This window comes from Muntiacus reevesi, chromosome 12 (assembly GCF_963930625.1).
Source record: "Muntiacus reevesi chromosome 12, mMunRee1.1, whole genome shotgun sequence".
Taxonomy (NCBI): Eukaryota; Metazoa; Chordata; class Mammalia; order Artiodactyla; family Cervidae; genus Muntiacus; species Muntiacus reevesi.
The window spans coordinates 73,734,923-73,755,083 of record NC_089260.1 but is presented as its reverse complement, the minus strand read 5'-3'; the positions used below and the strand labels follow the sequence as shown (position 1 = coordinate 73,755,083).

At 50.3% G+C, this 20,161-nt stretch overlaps 1 protein-coding gene across 1 annotated transcript in view; it reads left to right on the top strand.

The window, feature by feature from the left end:
* Positions 1-660: 660 nt before the first annotated feature.
* Positions 661-20,161, top strand: part of COL22A1 (collagen type XXII alpha 1 chain) — a 221,714-nt gene continuing 202,213 nt past the window's right edge. Inside the window, exon 1 of the mRNA XM_065902959.1 lies at positions 661-734. The gene's annotated coding sequence lies outside the window, so the exon portion shown is untranslated. The remainder of the gene's footprint in view (positions 735-20,161) is intronic.

The window sequence follows — 20,161 nt, the reverse complement described above, 5'->3', positions numbered from 1 at the left end:
GCGACCCCCAGAGGAACACCCCATCCCCCCCCCCCTTCTTCCGGGAGCCTCCCGCCCCTGGCACTCCAGGGCAACTACTTCTCCGCTAGCCCCACCCCCGCCCTCCTCGCCCCGCCCCGCCCCGCCCCGCCCCGCCCCGCCCCGCCCTCCTCGCCCCGCCCCGCCCCGCCCCGCCCCGCCCCGCCCCGCCCTCCTCGCCCCGCCCCGCCCTCCTCGCCCCGCCCGCCGCCCTCCTCGCCCCGCCCACCGCCGGGCCCCGCCCTCCGTGCTCCGGGCTGGGGATCCCACCGCCCCGGTCGCTTCGCCCCTGGGGGGACCCGAGCAGCTTTGTTCTTGGGCAGCAGCTGGGCTGGCTGCCGCTGCTGCATTTTTTTTTTCTTTCCCAGGGAGGTGTCTCCTGTTTCCTTATTTTTCTGTTTCTCACAAACTTTCTGTTTTATCCTCTAAGTGCCAAGCCTCAGCTTTTTTTACGGTATTTATTTAGTTAGTGGTCGGATAACTAGCTCTCTCTCCGGACCCCCGGCCGGGGGGCCAGGGCGCCAGAGCTATTACAGGTCTAACCTAGGGAATCAGTTTGCTAGATTGGGGGGAGGGTGGGCGGGGTCGCTGGCAGGTGACACCCCCCCGCCCCGGAGGGGGCTGCCTGGGGCCCGCGGCCTCTCCAGACTCGCCTCTTTTGGATCCGCCTAGACTGGGATTCCGGCCGGCATCCCCCTGAGCCTCGCCGCTGCCAGGTAAGGCCGGCTTCTCTTCTCTGCTCGGGGCTGCCGGGGGTCACAGGACTTCAGGCTTCCCCCATCTCCCCGTGACCAGGAGGGGAGCGTTCTGGGGGCGTGAGCCCCGGAGGCAAGGCCCTCTCCTCCCTGGGATCCAGCTCCTTCTGGGGCGCCAGCACACTGATCTCCTCAGGCAGTAACCTCCGTCCTGACAGGTGGGCCGTTGCTGGGCCCAGGTTCAGAGTGGGATGGAGCAAAGTCAGTGAGAAGCACCTGTTTGATTCTAGCCGAGCGGCCCTGGGAGACAGGAGCACAGGGTGGCTGACGCCTGGCAGCCTGTCAGATGTGGGTTGGTTTCTGAGTTGCTACTTTTGACATCCTAGCTTCTTTCAACTTTCAAATAAGAAATTTGGAGCAGGAGCCAGAAAGATTTAAAAAAAAAGAAAAAGACAAACAAAAGATCACAAAGAGATTGAAGTGGGGAAGAATAGCGTCCCTTTGGTTTTGCATTCAGTGTCCAGGAGCTTTGCCTGTTGGTCTCAGCTGACAACATCTCTTTCCTGTCTGAGCAGTGTGTCTCCCTCTCCCAACTTTCTCCAGCCCAGGAAGGTGTTTTTGTTCCCTTTCTGCAATGCCAATCTCTGCAGCAGACCTGAGCTTCTTGCCCCAGGTTGTAAAGTGTAATTGTAATTAGTCACATTTTTGGAAAAATGTGCCCTCCCTTCTCCCCACTCTAGTCCAGATTCAGAGATGACGGACAGGGGAGAGGCTTATCAGGCATGCCCTGAAGGGGGTGACCCCCTGGCCCCTCCCCAGAACATCATTCCATTATTTGTCATCTTCCAGCACCTTGTGCGGCACCCCTGTTGGAACACAGGTCATTCCAGCCCCGTCTGTCTGTGTCTCCTTGAGGATGTACAGCCGGCAAAATCCGAGGAAGCCAGACTTGTGCTGTGAGAGCCCCTGGTGATGGGCTGCATCTTCAGACCCTTCTAGTTTAGTTCACTGAGTTGTTCCGGGGAAGTTCTAAAGCCCAGGGCTTCTGTGTTGCTGGCGGCTGGGCTGAGTGGGGTGTGCTGTCTGGTTGGCACCAATGCTGGTGAAGGGCAGGAGCCTTGCTGCTCATCTGGCCTCCTGGTCTTAACTCCGTTGCTCTCGCTGGCTGCCGTCAGCTGGGGGAGCTGTGCCCAGGGAGGTTCGGGTTCCTTATCTGCCAAGTGGACATGATGAAAGCACGCAGGGGGAACTCTGAGAGTGCCCAGGACCTCATGCAGTGTATCTAAGTTAGTTTCTGTTTCACAGACCCGGGGAGGGGGTGGCATCAGTGGTTGTATCCCCACCCCATCCTGCATCTACTTGTCTCTCTGCTGCTCAGGGGCCAACTGCGTGATTTGGGGGAAATTGTCATCTTGTGTTCGTTGGGTGTGTCTGTCAAGAGGCTGGAAGAGCTGAGGGGTTCCTTTCCTGGGGATCCAGAAGTGACTCTGGGGATCCATGGGGCCTTGAAGGGGCTTCCAAGGTGGTACTAATGGTAAAAAATCCACCTGCCATAGCAGGAGACACAAGAGACTCGGGTTGGATCCCTGGGTTGGAAAGATCCACTGGAGTACGAAATGGCACCCCACTCCAGTATGCTTGCCTGGAAAATCCCATGGACAGAGGAGCCTGGTGGGCTACAGTCCCTGGGGTAAAAAAGAGTCAGACACAACTGACTGTCAGAGCACATGCACACCTCCATGGGGCCCTGAAAATGTTGGGAGCAGAAATTTGTAACTTTTTTTTCCTGGAGCTTCTTCAAAGTTTCATCAGATTCTCAAGTTTTTTCACATTGACAAAACGGTTAAGGAAGTGGCGCACAGGCTGATCCAGCCCACAGTCTTAATGCTTCTTAGGTGCATTTTGCATTTGTTTTAATTACTTCTCAACATGAACTGATCAGGAGATTTCTTGTACATGTCTCAATTTCTGGCTTCTTTTGAGAAATGAGAAGATTGGACAGCCTTTGCTTGTGTCCCCGGGAGGCCGTCCATGTGGCCACCCACCAGCCAGGCGGATGCTCCCTGGTCATCCACGGTCATTGGTGTGACAAGCAGGGGGCTTGACCCCTCTGGACTGGCAGGTTCGGGTTATCTCTCTCCGTCTGATTCCATTCTAAGAGGGTTGCAGATAAGCGGAGTCACTTTCAGAGGAGAGAACGCAGGCTGCCCTGGGAACAGAGCTGTGGACTGTAAGAAAGAGCCTCTGGTGTGGAGGAAAGAAGACCCATGGCCAAAGGAATCTGGGGGATGCTGTGGAGAAGAGACAGCTGACCCATTCTCTTGGCCCCCAGAGGGTGGAAGCAGGAGAACCAGTGGATGAAATTTCACTGGACGCTGGATTTCTGCCCAGTGGAAAGGCAGATCAGGTCAGAGACAGGAGGGGTCTCCTGGATCCACTCACTGGGGGACGCAGCTCCAAAGCTGGGGGTATTTAAACAGAGATTGGATGGCCATTTCACAGGGCCAGCAGGGGTGCTGATCTGAACGTTGATGGCCAGGTGAACATTTAAGGTCTTCTTCCAGCTTGAGGTTCTGCACTTCCTAAGTGCTTCCTTTCCACCCCTAAAATTCTGCTCGTCCACTCTGGCCCCCTGCTCTTCTTCCTTCAGTGCTGCTGCTGATGGAGGCCAGCAGGGGTGTGTGGTCACTCGGGTCAGGACTGTGAACTCTCTGTGGGTCATTCGTTTCTCGGTTTTGTGAGCAAGAAACAGAAGGTGAGAGTCTGAATGGCTCACCTCAGGACAGGTAGAGGGAATACAAGAGCCAAGATTCAAAGGCACATCTGAGGATCAAAGCCCTTATCAACCAACAGAAGGAGCCACTGTTACAGATGCAGGCAGCTGAGGAGAGCCAGAATGAGAAAGGACCATGGGGAGCTTCGGCGTGGGAAAGGTCCCTGAGGATTTCCTAGCCCATCTTCCTACTCAGGAGTGGGAGACATGGTGGCTTGCCTGATAAAAACAACTTTAATCATTTTTATTAAACAAAATGAAGTAAATATTTTATTAATAAAAATCCAATGACAGCAGAAATCAAGGAAGATATATCTGGTAAGATGAGAAGAGTACAGTTGCCCCATTTTACAGATGAAGGAACAGAGTTCAGGAGAATGTGAGTGACTTGACTGTTTTGTATTTAGAGACAGAAATGGGTCTCAAATGCATGTCTACTAAGAGATACCCACGCATAGAGAGCTTGCCCTTGGTCTTCCTGCTCATTGTGCATGCCTGCGTGCGTGTGCGTGTGTGCGTGTGTGTGTGTGCATGTGTGTGAGTCAAGGCCAGGCGGCCACACTGACCTCTCCTCCTTGCACTTTGCAGTGAGTAAGTGAACAAATGTCCACAGGAATTGCAACGTTGAATGAGTGAATGACATGTACCCCTCCTCAGCCTTATGATTTGGCAAAATCGGTCACTTTCTTTGTGGTTTAGTAAGCACCATTTTTTATCCCTTCTTTGAATCCCTTCAGTGGATGTGCCTTCCATTCCCACTTGCTGACTCAGCGAGCATCTTTCTGCACGTGACTTCTGCCCCTCGCGATGCCGTCCCTGAGATTATTCCTAAGGAATAGGCATTCTGGGTCAAAGGGCATTTTAATGGCTCTCAGGAGGTTTTGGGACTGAGCCTTCATGAGAAGCTGAAAGCTGGGTAACACTGTGGCCTGAACAGAGGGAAGTCTCGGCCGAGATCCAGGGAATGCGCCGATCAGCCCGTCCGCTGTGGTCGTGGAGCCTGTCGGAACCCATTGGTGACAAACCCCATCTGATGGGGTTAAGTTCTCATCTGCTGTCCGCCTACCTTAGCTTGGATACTCCCAGTTACTGGGCTCTCACTACTTCTAGCTAATTCTGCCTAAGTTCTGATAGAGATGAGAACATCATTTTAATTTTTTTAAGTTGAGTTCATAATACAGTTTTGGGGAAAGAAAAAGCAATTTGCACATCCTTTTTGGTTGGAACTCTCTAAAGAGAAGACTTTCTTTTAACTGCATCCTGACAGAAGGCAGTTGGAACTGGCCTTGACTGCCCGGCAGCCAAGTGGCTGAAGCCAGAGTGTGCTGTATACAAACAAGAAAAGGCAAACTGAGCTCAACAATACAGTCAACAAAATCTCACTTGAAAATCAAACAGCGCTGCAAGCTTCTTTGGGGTGATAGATTCATGACCCGCAGGGCTTTATCAAATAGCCATTCCTTTAACAGGCTGTTTCATCTGAAGACTGTGAGATGACCATCACAGCCACCTTGCCCCATCTCCTTATCCTGTGCCTGAACCATCTCTGTCCCAGCCTTTGCCCACCTCCTCCTGTCCTACTCCCAGGGGCAGGGGAACTACCATCTTCCAAGGGGAACCAGTGGTTTGTTAGTAGATATCTCGTTAAAATGAAAGCTTTCTCCCTGCCACCTCTGTCTGTCAGCCCTTACTTAATGTTTTTGGTGGTACTTAGAATAATTAAAGGGGACTTCCCTGGCAGTCCAGTGGTTCAGACTCTGTGCTTCCAATGCAAGGGGTTAGGTTCCATCCCTGTTCAGGGAACTAAGATCCCACATGCGGTGTGGCCCAAGAAAAAAATCAAAAAGAAAAAAAGTAGAATAATTGAAATCTCCTTTCCCATGACATTTTTTTTTCGACCTCTGTATAAATAAGACTAGTGTGACCCTGAGCCTGAGATTGGACCCCAGTTGGTCCCAGTCTATATAATCTGCATTCTCCCATCACTCCTGGGGACCAATTATGCTGCTACCCCCTGTGCAGATGAATGGCCTGTCCATCCGGGGCTTATAGATGTTTAGTCCCACAGTAAGTAAGAGGCAGAGCTGGGACTCAAACCCATGTCTTCGGGCAGAATCCATGGCCCGAGCCAAAATTCCAATCTGCCTTAAGTGTGTAAGGTAAATGTATAGCGTTCATCCAATGAGGCATACATACCATATGGACAATCTTTGTTCTTTTTAGAAAATATTTTTCATTAGAATGTCTTAAATTATGAAAGCATGTTTTTTAGCATTTAAATACATGAATGTTTATTTTTTTATTAGTGTACAGTTGCTTTACACTTGAAAGTGTATTTTCACAAGGGCAAAGATATTGACAATGCCCCTGTGTCTTCATCTCCCCAGCTTATCAAGTAGTAACATTCTGACAAATACCCTTTCAGAATCTTACCCAAACATACACATCAATCAAAAATCCAACATTTGAACAGACTACTACAAGTTTACCTACCACTGTGTCTGGCTCATAGGAGGGGCTCTGTTAATAACTGAAAGGTTGAATTGTCTGTTTTGCCTGGTCTAATGGCTCCTCTGAGGCCGCTGGGCTGTGGGGCAACGGTCTCCATTGGCCTTCAGCAAAATGGATGGGCAGGAGAAGATCTTGGATGGCATGTTTGCAGGTCTCTGAGGAAACACCTAATGCAACTCAGCTTTTCCTTTTGCTCCTAAGTTGCTGTGGGAGAGTCCGCATGGGCTTTCCTGGCATCTCGGTCCCCCCGCCCTCCTGGCATTCCTCACCCCCAGCCCCCCATGCTGCTGACAGCTTCACGTCCTCAACTTCTGTAATCGCCCGAGGGCTGGTCTGTTTTTGCCTCTTGCCAATGAGTTCCTGGAGTTAATGGGTTTTGTGTTTCTTATCTCTGAACTACTAGTGTCTGCACAATGGTGGGCACAGTAAGGAACTCGATAAATCTTTGTGGAAGGAAGGAATTTCCAAATGGTGATAATCAAGTGCCTGGCATATAGTATCCGATTAATAAAATTACAGCTTGGTTTAAATCACAAATAAGGGAGTGAGATATCAAGATTGGAAAAGTGTAGTGTCTGGTGCAGCGTCCCACATACAAACATGCATGGCGGATGCTAGTCCTTCCCCATCAGTGGTGGCATGGTCGGTGGGGGGGGGGGGGGGGGGGTTAAGCTTTGAGTGATGACCAGGCAGCTCTGGACCTTAGGCATTGCTGGGGGTCCCACTGAGCCCTAGGGGCCTGGATTCATGGACCGGGCTGTGTTGGTGGGTGTAAGTCTGGCTTGGGTCTGAATTTGGCCCTTCTCTTTCTTGGCTGTCTGTATGGTCCAGGACCATTTAGACCATCTCTACCGAAGCCAAGGGGATGAACTCAGAAAACATGGTGAGGGACAGCTCAGGGCCCAGAAATCTCTGGTCAGTGAGTAGATCTGACATCCTTAATGCCTGGTAGGTCAACTTGCTAGAAACTTTAGAAGGTCGTACAGGCCCCAGGATTCCCTGTCAGCCACACCAGCCTGTTCTTACGCTGGAAAAGAAAGTCCTCACCACCTGGTCACCCCTTCCTCAGAGGATGCCCTGACTGCACAGCGCATATTGAATGTACTGTGCTAAGTCAGTCACGTCTGAATCTCTGCAACCCTGTGGACTGTAGCCCACCAGGCTCTCTGTTCATGGGGATTCTCCAGACAAGAGAGTGGGTTGCCATGCCCTCCTCCAGGGGATCTTTCCAACCCAGGGATTGAACCCAGGTCTCCCACATTGCAGGCGGATTCTTTACTGTCTGAGCTACCGGGGAAGCCTAAGAATACTGGAGTGGGCAGCCTATCTCTTCTCCAGGGGAACTTCTTGACCCAGGAATCCAACCAGGGTCTCCAGCATTACATACTGAATACAGATACCTATATCTCTTTCCTCTTTGGTTGGTCATTTCCTGAGAGTCCTGCCCCCAGGTCTCTGTCCTGGGGGTTGGTGCTCTGAATGCCTGCTGCAGGTCAGATGTGCTTAGGGCATCAAGGGGCAGATACCCCAGTGCCCTGAGGCCAAGTTGCCCCCGGTGTGTTCAGGTGGGGGTTTCTAGCCAACCACTCACCATGCAGCAGTACTTACTAGAACACAGACCATTGGCATTTTGTGTTTACATACTCCCCCCCGGGAATTTCTGCAAAATACTGGAGGGAGTTAGTAATCACTTTATATAGGAGAAGAGATCTAGAGCCTTAGGCGACCTGTCCAGGATCAAGTGGCCAGATAAGAGCAGAAGCCTCTTTCCTTTATGCTCCCCCCATTTTCTCCTCCCCGCCCCTCCCTTCCCTTCTCTGTGTCAGCGTGTTTTCTGTTAAGTCTGGGCGGGCTTTCACATCCGACTTCCGAGAGGGTAAACGCTGAGTCTTGGAGGAAAGCGGAGCATTCCCCAAACTATTTTTATCTGTTTTTATTTTTTTAATTGGAGTGTGATTGCATCTCAATGTTGTATTAGTTTCTGCTGCGCAACAAAATGAATCAGCCGCACACACATATCCCCTCCCCCTGAGCCTCCCCCACCCCACCCCCCTAGGTCATGGCAGAGCCAGCACCAGCTGAGCTCCCCGCACCATGCAGAAGCTTCCCAGTAGCTATGTACTGTACCCGTGGTAGTGCCTATGCGTCACTGCTCCTCTCTCAGTTCGCTCCACACTCTCCTCCCCAGCAGTGTCCACACGTCCGTTCCCTATGTCTGTGTCTGTCTTCCTGCCCTGCAAACGGGTTCATCAGTGCCATTTTCTAGATTCCACATTAATATATGGCATATGCTTTTCTCTTTCTGACTTTCTTCACTTTGTTCATCCATATCGCTGCAACTGACCCACGCTATTTTGAATGCATTGTTCCTCTTTGGGGCTGTCTTCCTACCATGTACAGTCCTGGAGGCAGGAACTGCCTGATATATCTCCATTGCTGAAGCTCTGGTGTGGGCTTGTGTGGGAGTGGGGAGGGTACCGGACCTGCGGCGTGAGTGAGTGCCTGTGTGGGTGAGTGGTGATGAGGTGGGGATGGAGGGAGGGGTGCAGAAATGTGTGACTCCCTGGTGGAGGGCGGGCGAGAGAGCCAACTGGTGAAACAGTGAGTGAGAGCGAAAGCCCGTGGGTGGATGGGTGCACGAGGGCCTTGGGATGTGTTGACGTCGTCACGTGTTGATCGGTCACATGTGGACGGTTCTCAGGTGAAAAGGAAGGAAAGAGGATGGGGTGGCAGGGTGCAGTCCTCAGATAGAACCTTTCAAGAGCCTCTTCTCTGTCGCTCCTGCGAATCCTCCCACCGAGAAACGCTCAGACTGGGTTTGAAAAGCCTGACTTCACTGGACACAGCAAAGCACAGAGGTGATGAGCTGAGCCCCACCCACTGCTCCACCCCCGAAGGGGAGAAATTCCGGGTGCTTCCTCTCCGCTTGGTCCTGGAGTCCCCGCACAGTGATGCCAAAGCATTGGGCCCTTTGAACAATGAGCCGGGGCCCCGGGTCACGCTGGCCACGGACCTCCCTGGTCCCACTGTGTCAGGCACATCTGTGCATTGATTCTCTGAGAAGGAAACTCACCCCGTGGGGTCTCTGTTCCTAGTTCCTCCCCAGGCGCCCCTGCCCTCCCCCACCTACTCACACCTGCAGAGCAGTGGGCCGTGGAGATCTGAGAAGGTCTCTTAGAAAAAAAGAAACGCCCTTCGGGACAAGACACAGACAGTAGCTCCTGTGCCCATAAGCCACGTGCTTGCTCTGTTCTCAGGATGTAGAAGTTTTAAGATTATATCTTTCAGTATTTTTTTCAAAAAAATAAAAGAGAACGTGCTTTTATTATCTAAGTCAATATAGAGTTAAGTTAGTGGAGAACTCTACCATTGTCATGCTGATACATGGAGCGCCTGCTCTGTGCCTGCCATCCTCCAGGCGCTGAGACAGGACCCTAAGTCTATGGAGCTCCATGGAAAAGACAGACCAATAAGTTGTTGTGTTTAGTCACTTAGTTGTGTCCAACTCTTTGCGACCCCATGGACTGTAGCCCGCCAGGCTCCTCTGTCCATGGGATTCTCCAGGCAAGAACACTGCAGTGGATTTCCATGCTCTCCTGCAGGAGACCTTCCCAACCCAGGGATTGCACCCAGGTCTCCCGCCTTGCAGGCAGGTTCTTTACTGTCTGAGCCACCAGAGAAGCCCAGGAATGCTGGAGTGGGGAATCTATCCCTTCTCCAGGGGCTCTTCCTGACCCAGGAAGAAGAAGGAAAAAAAGATCACAGGGAATAAGATAAAAGAACATAAACACTAGATGAGGGGATGGGACGAGTCAAAGCTGCCTGAGCTCACCTCTGCCCACCCACAGAGGCCTGGCCAGAGGGGAAATGCCTTAAGTTCAGCTCAGTCACTCCTTAGGCTCATGGATTGATGGGCCGAGAGAGACAGAGAGAGAGAGAGAGAGAGACAGCTATGCTGGAGCCCATCACAATACAACCTGAAATCAACCTTGAATATTCATTGGAAGGACTGATGCCGAAGCTGAAACTCCAATACTTTGGCCACCTGATGTGAAGAGCTGACTCACTGGAAAAGACCTTGATGGTGGGAAAGCCTGAAGGCAAAAGGAGAAGCGGGTAACAGAGGATGAGATGGTTGGATAGCATCTCATGTACATGCTCAATGAACATGAGTTTGAGCAAACTCTGGGAGATAGTGAAGGACAGGGAAGCCTGGCATGCTGCAGTCCATGGGGTCACAAAGAGTCAGACCCAAATGAGCTACTGAACAGTGACAACACACTACAATATCAGCTTCCCACTTGACAGGATTTAGAAGATAAGTAGGTCAGTTTTAATATTGTTTGTGAGATGATAAAACAATATCACCCCAGGGTCTAGGGGAGCCTGAAGAAGATAGTGACACTCTCTTCACGGGAAATCAGAGAAGCCTTCATAGAGGAGAAGATGCATCCTAAGGGTTTTGAAGGATGAGTAGGAGTCTGCCTGGCAAGTAGAAGACTGTTATCATCTCAGAGGTAGCGACAGAGGCAGTAGCAAAGGGTTAGGGCAATGGTGGGGTATTAAAGAAAGAGAGGAAAGTTGCTGAGGCTGGATGAAAAGGCTCATGAGGAGTCGGTGGGGACCATGAACCTTGAAAAGGAGATCGAGACCAGATTGAGAAAGGCCGGAAGGAGAAGTCTTTCTGCTGGGAATGATGTGAACAGACCTGTGTGCTCCAATGACATCTGTGCCCAAGGCCCTTTACAGACTTACAGAGCTTAACCCACAGGGTTACAATCTGGTTCAGAAGTTGGAGTCTCACCCTCAGAAGGAAAAGTGTCTTCAGAGACTCTGGGGTCCTGGGTGCCCCCAGGGCTGAGACAGGAGCTTGGATTCTAGATTACAGCATCTCTTAAAGTAGGGGCTCCAAGCGAGGGCTTGATCCTCCCTTCAGCTTCCTCACCTGAAGACGGTTAACATCTCTGCGACACCTTCCTGCTCCTAGAGTGCAGGATTCTGAGATGTTCTTAGTGCCTTGTGAGGTTGCCAGCGCCTGGTTACTGGGGGCACTCAGGCTTAGGTGGAGGCATGAGAGGGGCTAGAGTGGATTCAGTTCAGTCCAGTTCAGTCGCTCAGTCGTGTCTGACTCTTTGCTACTCCATGGACTTCAGCATGCCAGGACTTCCTGTCTATCACCAACTCCCAGAGTTTACTCAAACTCATGTCCATTGAGTCAGTGACGCCATCCAACCATCTCATCCTCTGTCACCCCCTTCTCCTCCCATCTTCAATCTTTCCCAGCATAAGGGTCTTTTCAAATGAGTTAGTTCTTCACATCAGGTGGCCAAAGTATTGGAGTTTCAGCTTCAGCATCAGTCCTTCCAATAAATATTCAGGACTGATTTCCTTTAGGATGGACTGGTTGGATCTCATTGCAGTTCAAGGGAGTCTCAAGAGTCTTCTCCAACACTACAGTTCAAAAGCATCAATTCTTTGGTGCTCACCTTTCTTTATTGTCCAACTCTCACATCCATACATGACTACTGGAAAAACCATAGCCTTGACTAGACAGACCTTTGTTGGCAAAGTAATGTCTCTGCTTTTTAATATGCCATCTAGGTTGGTCATAACTTTTCTTCCAAGGAGTAAGTGTCTTTTAATTTCATGGCTGCAGTCACCATCTGCAGTGATTTTGGAGCCCCCCAAAATAAAGTCAGCCACTGTTTCCATTGTTTCCACATCTATTTGCCATGAAGTGATGGGACTGAATGCCATGATCTTAGTTTTCTGAATGTTGAGCTTTAAGTCAACTTTTTCACTCTCCTCTTTCACTTTCATCAAAAGACTCTTCAGTTCTTCTTTGCTTTCTTCCATAAGGGTAGTGTCATCTGCATATCTGAAGTTACTGATATTTCTCCTGGAAATCTTGATTCCAGCTTGTGCTTCATCCAGCCCAGCATTTCTCATGATGTACTCTGCATATAAGTTAAATAAGCAGGGTGACAATATGCAGCCTTGATGTACTCCTTTTCCTATTTGGAACCAGTCTGTTGTTCCATTTCCAGTTCTAACTGTTGCTTCCTAACCCACATACAGATTTCTCAGGAGGCAGGTCAGGTGGTCTGGTATTCCCATCTCTTTCAGAATTTTCCACAGTTTGTTGTGATCCACACAGTCAAAGGGTTTGGCATAGTCAATAAAGCAGAAATAGATGTTTTTCTGGAACTCTCTTGCTTTTTAGAGGATCCAGCGGACGTTGGCAATTTGATCTCTGGTTCCTCTGCCTCAAGCATGGGGCAATGGGGGAGTTTGGAGTAGACTTCTCTCTCAGACAGAGGTCTTATATGGTGGTACAGAAGGTACTGTCAACTTGAAACAAGCACTAAAAAGGACTCTCTGGCAACAATAACTTCCTTTAATTGAGTGCTCGTAGCCTTTTTGTTTTTTTAATTGACTGGCAACCAGGCACTGTGGTAGGGACCCTAATCCTTCCCATAAGCCGGTGGGGCAGGCTAATCCCCTTGTTACCGACGAGGCGCAGAAGCTTAGACAGTAGCTGAGATCATGCAGCAAACCCGACAGGTGCTGGACCGGGAACCAAACTCCAGTTTGTCTGGCCCATGGCCCGTGGCTCTCCGTCGACTGTCAATCTCAGCTCTCACAGGGGGACACTGCTTATGGCTCCTCACTGTCCTTCCCCCCCAAAAAGGGGACTCAACTGGGTCGGCACCTCCCAAATCAGAGTGGGTGCTGCAGCACTATTTATATGCATTGCTTCATCAGACCAGACGCTACTCAAAATAAGTTAAACAGAAATATCTCTCTGTGTCCTCAGGACCCTGTAATCTGAGATACTTTCTTGTGAAATGAACTGTGACAGTCTATTTGGGGTGGGGCGGTGGAGAGAGAAAATAACAAAATCATGAAGAATTCAGTACTGAACATGAAAGAAAGAAGAACGAGGTTACAACAGCTCTCGGATGTTTGCATAGACTCACAGAACCATCATGAGCAATGAGTGGTTTCTGGTGCGGATGGTGGGGCTCTCTCAAGGGATGGCATCCTTCTCTGTGCCACCCCATTGGCCCGGGAAGGATGCAGGGGTGGGGTATCTGGATGGACTTTGGAAGTCAGTCCTTGGAAAAGGATTCTGGGAAAGCCAGTCTAAGCTGAGTTGTCAATCAAACATGAAAGGAGAGGAAGAGGGGAAAAGACACAGAGCAAGGAAGGAGATTAAGGACCCGGGATGGGGAGGGCACTTGGAAAGGCCTGGGTGAGCTCCAGAGATGGAGCCATGTAAAGTCCAAGGCCTGTCTGTGGTTTGCAAGTGAAAGAAGCCCAGCTCAGACTGGCTTAGATTTTTTTAAAAATGGGGCTGGAGAAACATTTATCCCCAACACAAAAGCTCTGAGTGCTTGTGGACTTTGGGGAACACTGGGCTAAGGTGCTCAAGTGACAAAATTCGTCTTGTTTCCCTCAATGGTGGCTTCCTTCTCCATCAGGAGCCCCCCCTACCCCGCCCCGGGTCATGGCAGATGGCCCTCCACGTCTCCAAACTTAGCATCTCTAGCAGAAACACATCTCTCTTCCCGGAAACTCCAGCAGAGTTTCCAGAGATGCCGTGGCTTGAGTTTCATTCACAGTTTTTAGCAACTGGCAGAGAAATGCGACTGGCATCTGGACTCTTGATAAAAAGAACTGATAGGAAATATTTTTGAATTCCACAGCACAAAGAAGGAGGTTAGAAAAGCACATTTCTCATTCTATTTCCATCCCCTGCAATGAAATTAATCCTGCATTTTGGTAGCCTGGGGTTTAAGCAGAGTCCATGTGAGTCTTTCAATGTCTGAATGGAAGGAAGGCTGAGTGGATGTTCTTGCTGGTAATTAGGACCAGACTCCTGAAGTCCCGAGTTCTTTGTTTCCTCCTCTTCTATGAGACATCAAACTAGGGCTTTCAGTCTACAGAGGACAGGGAGCAATCCTCTGTGATTACGGATGACATCTGTCTAGGACTGAATCCTAGTTCTGCATGTTCCTGGGTGTATGATTTGAGACACTTTTGTTAACTTTCCTGAGTTTGAGATTCCTCGATTCTAATCACCGTTTGGTCAGCTTGTGAGGAGATAAAACAATTCAAGTGAAACTACAGCACGGCTCTGGCTACTGTTTACATCATTCATGTCACTGTATGTTCACCACGTCTGTTATCGCATAACCTGTTGAACCAGCTGTCATACTGTGAGTTTGGACATGTATTTTCACTGCCCTGAAAATCCTCTGTGCTCTGCCTGTTCATCCCTCCCTCCCTCCCCCCACACACACTCTTGGAAACCACTGAACTTTTTAGTCTTCATAGTTCGGCCTTTTTCATAATGGCATAGAGTTGGAATCATACTGTATGTAACCTTTTCAGATTGGCTTCTTTCACTTCGTAATATGCATTTAAGATTCCTCCAGGTCTTTCCATGGCTAGCTGGCTCATTTCTTTGTAGTGATGAATAATCTTCCATTGTCTGGATGGACCACAGTTTATTAATTGATTCACATACTGAAGGACATCTTGGTTGCTTCTACGTCTTGGAAGTTATACACTAAGTTCTATAAACATCCATGTGCAGGTTTTGTGTGGACCTATGTTTTCGATTCCTTTAGATAAATGCCAAGGAGGGTGGCTGCTGGATCATATGGGAAGAACATGTTTAGTTTTGTAAGAAAACACCAAAGTTTCCTCCAAAGTGGCTGCGCCATTCTGCATTCCCACCAGCAATGATTGAGGGTTCCTGTTACTCCACATTATCACCTGCATTTGGTGTCAGCGCTCTGAGTCTGGACCATTCTAACAGGTGTTGAGGGGTGTCTCACTGCTCTTTGAATTTGCATTTCCCCGATGACGGGTTGATATGGAACATCTTACCATGTGCTTATTTTCCCTCTGTATATCTTCTTTGGTGAGGGATCTGTTAAGAACCTGTTTGTTTTTAAAATCAGGTTGTTTTCTTATTGCTGAGTTTTAAGGGTTTGGGGTATATTTTGGAGAACTGTTCTTTATCAGATGTATCTTCTGCAAATATTTTCTCCTGATCTATGACTTATCTTTTTATTCTCTTGAAGATTTTGTTTGTTTGTCTTTAGTTGAAAGTACACAACAGAGGATTCTCCACCATGAAAGTCACAGGAAAACATTAGATGACGGGAAGCAAATCAAAGGCACAGAAGTACCCTAGCACTTCTGTGACTAAGTGCAGTAGCTGAACGTGAGGCTGACATTAATATGTCAGCGGGGAGTGGTGGCTGGCACTTGGCTTCTCTGCCTGCCCTCACCTGGCTACACACTGCTTTCCCTCAGGGCTCTGTCCTCCACTCCCTCTTCACTTTTCCAGGAGGGTCTCCTGCCCCAATTTCTCTTCTGAGCTTTGACTTCTCCACCTGGGTGTCTTCCAGGTGACTCAGACTCACTCACAATGTCCTGCTTATCACCCCCACCCACTCAGTGACTGGCTCCCAGATGTTCAAACTGGAAAGTCTAGTGCCATGAAATCTGCAGCTGGACCACTTGAAAATGTTAGCATTAGTTGCTCAGTCGCGTCTGACTCTTTGAAACCCCATGGACTATAGTGTGCCAGGCTCCTCTGTCCATGGGCATTCTCCAGACAAGAGTACTGGAGTGAGTTGCCATGCCCTCCTCCATGGGATTTTCTCAACCCAGGGATCAAACTCTGGTCTCCTGCATTGCAGGCAGATTCTTTACCATCTGAACCACCAGGGAAGCCCAAGGACCACTTGACCTCCTTACTGCTTTGGAAAGATTGTCAGCATCTCTCTTTGGATGTTGCACTAACTTCCTTGTTGGTCCCTCTGCTCCATCCATCCTTTCTCAATAGGGTTTTCGAAAATGCATCAATATAGGCCACTCCCTTGCATGTGGATTTCCACTGCTTCCAAGGGCAAAGTCTGACCCATTTTTCTAGGTCACTGTCCAAGTCCCTTGACTGCCTTTATTAAGATGAATTCTTGCCTTCTGCTCCAGCCTGAATTTTCACTGTTGCTTTTGCTTCCTCATCTAAATACTTTACTTGTTGCTCATAAGTGATCCTGGAAGGGAGGCAGGCTATTCCTGGTGAAGACAACCCTTGTCTCCCTGCCTGCTCTCCACCCATCTTTCTGGGCTCGGCTCAGGTGTTACCTCCTCCAGGAAGCCTTCCCTGACTCTCAGGCCTAAATCAAGTGCTTTCAGAGCACTGACCCTAAAGAAATGGAAGCATCTACTTGCTTATCTGTGTCCAGTATTAGGTCGGAAGCTTTTTGGACAGTGTCCTGTTCTGTGTGCTTGGCACTTAGTAAGTGTCTGACCTGCCTTCAGGGCATGATTGAATTGGGAATAATTAGACCTTAAAGGCCTGGGACCCCTATGCAGTTAACACTGGCCTGTGACATAGGTGTTGTTATACGTGAATGGGCTGAGGTCCAGAGAGGTTAAGTGACTTCCCCGGTTTGCACAGCGAGCCACAGGCAGAACTGGACTCTGAACACTGGGTTCTGAAACAGAAGCTCTGGTCTATGGCCATACCACCCTGAATGCGCCCAATCTCGTCTGAAACAGAAGCTCTGTCATCGCGCCAGCTGCTGCAGGAAGAGTCAGTGCCCCTCAAGGCGCTCGGTCTGTGTGGTGACTGACGAGGACTTGTTGCAGGTCCTACAGGGCAGGGATTTGAATCCGGGAGGCAGGCGCCCCAGCACCCACCTGGGCTCTTGGGCTTCCATAGCGACAGAAGCCAGCCAGCCCCCTCTGCCCCTCTGCACCTGCAAGTGTGGTCTTCATCAGACAGCACAGCAGAAGCTCAGAAGGACCCGGCTCAGTGGCCTGGGCACAGCCACGCCAGGCTTTTATGTCTCCACCAGATTCCTGCCCAGAGCTTCGTCCGTCGCCCCAGCAACACATCCGCGGTGCCTCAGTCCACACAGTCTCTGCCCTCCGTGGGCAGCGGCCAGCCCCTCTGCAGCAGGCAGCGCTCGCACTTTGCTCAGGCTGCCTCGCAATGTGCCAGATCTCATTTTCTCCCTCTAAATTGCCTTCTGCTCACTGTCTTTCCTCCCCCACCTCTGAGTCCCTGAATAGGGAAGGCTGGTTACTATGGCAATGGGCTGGCTCGTGGAAGGAACTCAGCTCAGTAAATTAATTGCTGGACTTTTGGAGACTAATGGCACAGCCCTGCCTCCCAGGGACAGGGTGTGGCCTGTGTCGTGCCCACTTGGCAGCCAAGTCCTGGACAGAGCTGATGAGAGAAATGGAATCATGGTACCCATGCTTGCTGGTGGGGAAGCAGGGCACACAGATCTCTCCAGGTACAGTGGCTGTGTCCCTGGTCTGTGCCGGTATCTCTGCTGCATGCTTTGCAGAAACTACTTCATGGAACCCTCACAGCATCCCCTATGGAGTACGGATGATCCCCTCTTATGATGGAGATGGGATGCTCATTTAGTGGCTCCTGAGCATAAAGGTGCCTTACCTGGCCTGCCTCCTCAGTGGGCATTTTGCTATAAACACTTCATTCATTCTCTTCTCTACAACATCTTCCAGAAGAAAGAAGCACAGGGAACATCTCCTATCTCATTCTGTGATGCCAACATGATCCTAATCCCAAATAAAGCCATTCGAGAAAAGAAAATGGCAGACCAATATCTCTCGGGAGCCTCAATGCAAAAACTCTCAACAAAATATTAGCAAATAAATGACAGTGAATAAAGGGAATTCTAGGTCATGGCCAAACAGAGTATATCCCAGGCATGCAAGGCTGGTTCAATGTTTGGAAATCACTTAATGGAATCTATCACATCAATAAGCAAAGAAGACACTTCCTTCTCTGTCCTCTGGAGGATGCATGGCTTGGTTTTGACTATATCCTTTGCTATATCCATGTTGTTTCTGTGCTCAAGAAAGAAGTGTTGCTCCAGCCAGATTCCAACATCCTGAGAAGCTCTGTTATGCTTGATTATACCCATGGGCCTGTAATTGCCTGGGGCTGAATCCTGGCTACTGGGTGTGTGTCAGGGGCAGGTTCCTGAGCCCTTTGTGCCTCAGTTTCTTAATCTGTAAAATGGGCCTCATGATACCTGCCTTCCAGATTAAATGAGTTATTATGTATCAAGTCCTGGGAATGACTCTTGGTGTTTAGTAAGCACGTGATATATGTTAAAAAGGTGAGTGTTGGAGAGTGTGGGCTTTGGTTATTCAGGCCTGACGGCAGGTCCAGCTCTGAGTTTACTGGCCTGGGTGCCTAGCAGAATTGTCTGTGCTCCCTGATCCCAGGCTCATCTTCAGGAGGGTGGGGCTCGCAGTACTGCCTTGCAGAGAAGACGTTGCTAAAAGGAGTCCGGCTCGCAACACACACGTTTCCCCAGCCTTTTCTTTAGAGGACCAAACAGCAAGCCTGTGCACTTTCAATTCCACACACACTCACCGGGACAGAGGTCGGCACAGACTGGCCCTGGGGGGCCTTGTTGTGCTGCTGCTGCTGCTGAGTCGCTGCAGTCATGTCCAACTCCATGCAACCTCATAGACGGCAGCCCCCCAGGCTCCCCCGTCCCTGGGATTCTCCAGGCAAGGACACTGGAGTGGGTTGCCATTTCCTTCTCCAATGCATGAAAGTGAAAAGTGAAAGCGAAGTCACTCAGTCGTGCCAGTCACTCAGTCGTGCCCAACTCTTAGCGACCCCATGGACTGCAGCCCACCAGGCTCCTCCGTCCATGGGATTTTCCCATGGAGAGTACTGGAGTGGGGTGCCATTGCCTAAGGAGAGGTTATTTCTGAGTCCCGTGGACCTGCTTTCACATGCAGCTCTACCCTTCGCCAACGGGGTGTGCTGGGGGCATCTCCCTGCTTGTCAGCCTTGGCTTGCTGGCCTGTGAATGGGAGGCGCAGGTGTGCACACCATGGGGCTGCTCTAGAGATGGACCCTATGATATATACAGCGTGCAGGCTCTACAGTGAGGTTGGGTTTTACCCAGGTACAGGGGCCCGCGGGCTTCCTAGGTGGTGCTAGTGGTAAAGACCCCACCTGCCAATGCAGGAGGCATAAGAGACACAGGTTCAGTCCCTGAGTTGGGAAGATCCCCTGGAGGAGGGCATGGCAACCCACTCCGGTATTCTTTCCTGGAGGATCCCATGGACAGAGGAGCCTGGCAGGCTACAGTCCATGGGATCACGAAGAGTCACACTTCACACGACTGAAGTAACATAGCATGCACACACGCACAGGGACCCTTGGATGGTGATGGGCTGAAGAAGCAGGTGTGGTTGGAGTCCCTGCCCTGGCTTCTGTTACCGACATAGCCTTAAGGTCGTGCTAAAGCTTAACTTGCAGGTTTCTTTCTTTCCTTTTTTAAGATTTATTTGTTTATCTTTGCTTTCACTGAGTCTTTGTCACTGTGCACCAGCTTTCTCTAGTTGCAGTGAGTGGGGGCTGCTCTCTAGTTGCGGTGGGCTGGCTTCTCTTGTTGCAGAGCACAGGCTCTAGGCACACGGGCTCGGCAGTGGTGGCCCTCCGGTTCTAGGGTGCTGACTCAGCAGTTGTGCACATAGACTTAGTTGCCTCGCAGCATGTGGGATCTTCCCGGAGCAGGGATCGAACCCGTGTCCCCTGCATTGGCAGGTGGATTCTTAACCGCTGGACCACCTGGTAAGCCCTTACTTGCAGTTTTCTTATTTAATCCCCTTGCAGCAACCCTGTAAGGTGGGTTCTGTCCATATCTCACTCCTCAGTGAGGATGCTAAGGCGTGGAAAAGTTAGGTCGCTCTCTGAGATTGCAGAGCTGGTGACTGATGGGGATTCCACCACCAGGCACTCTGGGTTGAGGCTCCGCCCTCCTGACCTCCCGGCAAGGTCTGATCCCACCTACATCTGCCCCCATCAACAGAAGCTGCTTTTCTCTTAGTGGCGCTGGTGGGTGATGGAGCTCTGAGAGGGCTGGGCGTGCTGACCTGCGGCCTGGGATGTGGGGTCAGGCGGTCCTCAGCCCCAGTGTGGGGATGCTCCTGGGCTGTTACAGAATCTGCTGCCTGTTTCACAGTCAGGCCAACCAGTCCACCCTCACTAGAGAGAGCCACTCCTGAGATCTCTTCTCATAAGGACACTAATTTATCATGGGGAACACAACCTCATGACCACCTGTAAACCTGCGTA